The sequence below is a fragment of the Pseudophryne corroboree genome, chromosome 1 (genome assembly GCF_028390025.1).
Source record: "Pseudophryne corroboree isolate aPseCor3 chromosome 1, aPseCor3.hap2, whole genome shotgun sequence".
Taxonomy (NCBI): Eukaryota; Metazoa; Chordata; class Amphibia; order Anura; family Myobatrachidae; genus Pseudophryne; species Pseudophryne corroboree.
The window spans coordinates 631,810,720-631,815,586 of NC_086444.1; positions in this window are offsets into that span (position 1 = coordinate 631,810,720).

Sequence of the window (4,867 nt, forward strand, 5' to 3'; positions counted from 1 at the left end):
TGACAAACATCAATGACCTATCAACTAATATCAACACAAACCAGATCTATCTAGCTTAGATACATAAACAAACAATGTGCTTATATTCACTCTATCCTATGCAGTCTTTCGTTCCTTTTAAGTCACCCATATGTTTTATTTATTACACAAACTAGAACCAATAAACCTAGAAATAATGACACAGACAACTGTATAAATTAGAAAAAATGGAGGTCACAGCCAGATTTATTAAATTCGAATCAGAATTGAAAATATTAATCACCGGTGGCGAAAAAGCAGTGTCAACTCGGCCATGGCTTAAAACTTTTATCTTTAAACAAATGGGGCGGAGTTTCCGCCCCTTGCGCGATCCGTCCTGGGTAGAACCATCTCCCCTTAATTAGAAATGTAAATTGGAGCGCTTAATGGTGAACGCACATACCTGTAAAAAAAGAGGTTAATGTTAATGTAACAGCTCTTTTGTGAAATGGTGAAGGAGATGGTAAGGATATTTGTCCAATCCGGGTAGGAAAGCAGTGTTTAATTGCGGGTATCTATCCCTGCTGTCCCTACCTTCATTACATGCGGCTTGATGTCAGTTCAGCCTAAACGGCTGCCGCAGCTTTATCAGGTCCTGTGCTGACGTCGCTCCAGCCCGAACTCCTTTTTGAGGCTTTCGGCTTTAAGGCGTACCAGCGATAGCACACGCTGGCGTCTCTCCTCCGATGCTTGTAATAGTCTTTCCAACGCGTTTCGGGTATTCCACCCTTTAACTAGGATTCTGACTGTTTGTAAAACTTCCTTTTTATAACTAAAAAAACTTTATTATTCTCTTTAAAACAGGAAATGAAAAAACAGGAAGTTATAAATAAAAAGCGGCAACCATGTGCCCATTATTCCCTATGGGGAAAATAACATTTTTTTTTCTTTTATATTAAAATTAATGGTATGGCGTTCATGTAATAATTTTAAAAATAAAGTGGTGAATATATTCATAAATAGGGGACAAATTTATCTAAAAAGACTACTTCATGATATTTTCTGTAATTTGTCCAATAGAAAATCATTAATATCTATTTCCACATTCAACCCCTCAGGTTGTAGGGTTCTCATATGGTATATCCATTTGGTTTCTTTTCTTCTCAGTTCAAGACAAATGTCCCCTCCTCTCCAATTATTAGATATTTTTTGAATACCAATAAATCTTAAGCTGGATGGATCACTATTATGACAGTCTTTGTAATGTTTAGAAAGACTGTGTGTGTCCAATCCCTTCCGTATATTATATATGTGTTCAGCAATTCGTATACACATCTTTCTTTTAGTCTGTCCAATATATTGGAATCCACATGGGCAATGGAGGAGGTAGATAACTCCCTCTGAATCACAAGTAATTCTCTCTCTTATTTTATAGATTTTCTTTGTTGTGTTAGACATAAATTCTAAAATTGGTTTTGTAGATCTATTTCCAGTAATCTTACATGGACGGCAGTTCAGACAATGGAAGTTCCCTTTTTGTTCTTCCTGATTTCTTGTTTCCATCTGCACAAAACTTTTAACTAGATTTTGCTTCAAATTTTTTGCTTTTCTATAAATGATCTGTGGTTTATCTTTTATGTATGGAAGTAATTGCTTATCTAACTGTAAAATATGCCAATGTTTCTGTAAAATAGATTCAAACTGAAGATGCTGGCTGTTAAATTGTGTAATAAAGGCAGTCTTGAAATTGTTCTTATTCTCTTTTGGTTTGTATTGGTACATTATTTTTCTGTCCATTTTTGAAATGAGATCAATTTCGTTCTGTAGATTTTCTCCTCTGTATCCTCTATCGACAAATTATTCCTTCATAATAAGGGATTGTTGCTGGTAATTCTCCTGATGTGTGCAGTTTCTCCTGAGCCTTCTAAATTGCCCATTAGGAATATTTCTTAGCCAGTTTTTATGATGATTACTGGTACGGCTCAGTGTGTTATTTCCACTGCATTCTTTAATGTGATTTCTAGTGCAAATTTGATTATTTTTAATAAAGATCTCCAAGTCTAAATAAATTACAATATCTTCGCTTATTGTTGACGTAAATTTCAAGCCATAGTCATTATTTTCCATGTATTTGAGAAATTCAGATAAGGTGTGCTTCGCTCCGCTCCATATGAACAGCAGGTCATCAATATATCTTTTCTAGATGACTATATGTTTCCTAAATGGGTTATTTTCCCAAATTTTTTCTTCCTCCCACCTAGCCACGAATAAATTAGCATAGCTAGGTGCGAAGGAAGAACCCATAGCTGTTCCTTTCTTCTGGTTGTAGAACACTCCTTGGTTCCAAAAGTAGTTCTTGCTCAATATGTATTCGATGCAGCTAATGATGAAATTTATCTGCGAATTCGGAAGTTTTGTACAATTTGAGAGAAAAAACCTGCTGGCTTCACTGCCGATGTCATGGGCTATACAGGTGTATAATGAACACACATCGCTGGTGCATAAAATAGTTTCGGGAATTAATTCTCTCTCTTCCCGGTTGTCTAAGTATGTGGATTCTTTCCTGCAAACACTTGTGCGGGAACAGAAGAGTTATGTAAAGGACACATTACAGGTTCTACAGATACTAGAAACTGTGGAATGGCAAGAGCACTTTATTTTATGCACCAGAGATGTTTGTTCATTATCCACCTGTATAGCCCATGACATCGGCAGTGAAGCCAGCAGGTTTTTTCTCTCAAATTGTACAAAACTTCCGAATTCGCAGATAAATTTCATCATTTCATACTTCCTAAAGCAACTTCAGCTGCAATCTTCGTTGTTACTATCTCTGGAAAATCTCTAGCTGACTTTAGGTTTCTTCTGGCCAAAACTATAACCGGCCTAACTACAGGTAGATTAAAACAGAATTTAAAACCTTGTAATAAAAATGCCACCTCCTCTCTAAGAGGATAGCGGCCTAACCACCTTTCTAAAACTTCTAAATTCACTGGTGACTCCGCTTTATCTAGGAATGGCTCTCTGTTCACCCCTACCCGCTGATTGAACTGCGGGTCTGTTGCAGTCCTTTGCTGGGTGATTTCCTCCACACAGCATACAGACGTGCCTATATCGACACAATGTTCCCCTATTACATTGCGCGTTATTAAATGCGTAACATTTTCCTCTTCCTGCCGTGTTAAAACCTGGTCTGACCTGAAAGGGCTGCCTTCTACCTGTCTGTTCCATAGGAAGCCTATTGCTTTGAGTCACTTCCAACCATACCTCCACATCTTTAAAACCCAAACTTAAAATATTTTGGCCATCCTGCTTTTTCCTGAATAACTCATCATACTGCCTCCAAATATTGTGCCTCGCTGTAAGATACATATTATGTACCAGGTGAAAATACTTCAGAATATTCATAAATTCTGATGGCCGAGACTCTATATAGCAAGCCGCAAATATATAAATCCCTGCAAGCAGAGCCGGATTAAGGGGGGTCCCGGGGATACGTACCCCTGGGCCCCCCTTTCCAAAAGGGCCCCCTGCCACACTACAAATCGGATCTCTCTTCCGATCCGATCTGTGGTGCTGTACTCCCGTCCGCACTGCAGCGGCGGCCGTACAAACAGGACAGCTGAGCGACGGCTCAGCTGTCCAATAACGTATGAGTGAAGTAGGCTGCCCCAATGGCTGAGCGGCAGGCTGCTTCATTCATACATGATTGGAGAGCTGAGCCGTCGCTCAGCTGTCTGTGCGGTTGGCGGGGACGGGAGCGCAGTTCGATCGTTGGCTGGTATGTGACCCCCCCGCCCTCTTCCTCTCTTGAATAGGGGCCCCACTGTATTAAGTACCCCGGGCCCCCCATGGACTTAATCCGTCTCTGCCCGCAAGCCAGTTAGGATAACTCCTTCTTGCTTCTTCAGCAGCCGGCCCCCCAGCCTTTGCTGTGTCCAACACTTTTTTAGCGTCATGCGTAATCGAAAACATATCTACAAATCGGACTTTCTTTATTCTTTCCCTAACCTTAGACCTTACTCCTCTTAGAATTGCTGTATTCGCGCAATGTACGCTATCACCTGTTGCATCAGGAGCCGAGCTGCTTGCTACGCTACGCCCTCCCTTTGAACTTTTACGCTTCCCTCTAAGATGCTGAACAAATGTCTGCATAAATTTGCGCGGATTCTCCAGCGAACTAGACATATTAGATGATTCGTCGGAATGAGAAAAAAATCGCGCTAAGCTGAACTTATGAATTTTTCTCACCAGTTCCAGAATTAGAAGTGCCCGCGTCTGCGTCTCCTGTAACTTCTTGTCCCGCGTTGTGCGACGCGCCCGCCGCAGCTTGAAGTGATTGCTGATCCAGTGGAATCTCGCCTGCTGCTGTTGTGTCCAATGAAGCTGTATGAGATGTTAAAACCTGCAGACTCAATAAAACAGCATTACTTCCTGCTTGACTAGCCCCTTCTGACCCGCCGGTCACTACCGATGCTGCTCTTACTTGAGATTGTGCACATGCAATACTCACCTCCAACTGCCATGGTGATGGGGGTCTGGCCAGTGGAGGAACTTGGGGCAGGGGTGGTAAACCTATCTGATGAGCGCCCATGAATTGATTAGGTGCAGGCTGCAATCAATGTGCATATTGATTGCCTGCCTGCGGGTAGGGGGGAGGAAAATTGCACAAATTGAGGTACGGCATAGGGTTGGTAAACTGACTTAAATGAGGCATTTGCGTATTAAACGGGTGTCGTACGGTATGCCGGCGCTCTGGCTCCCGGCGCCCAGCATACCGGCGCCGGGAGCCCGGCCGCCGGCATACCGACAGCGTGCTCCCCCCCCCCCCCCAGCTCCTGAAGCTGTGGGAAGAGGGCTAATGGCCGTTATGTTACCTAACATGGCGACTGGGGCGGGGCTTTTAGCAGCA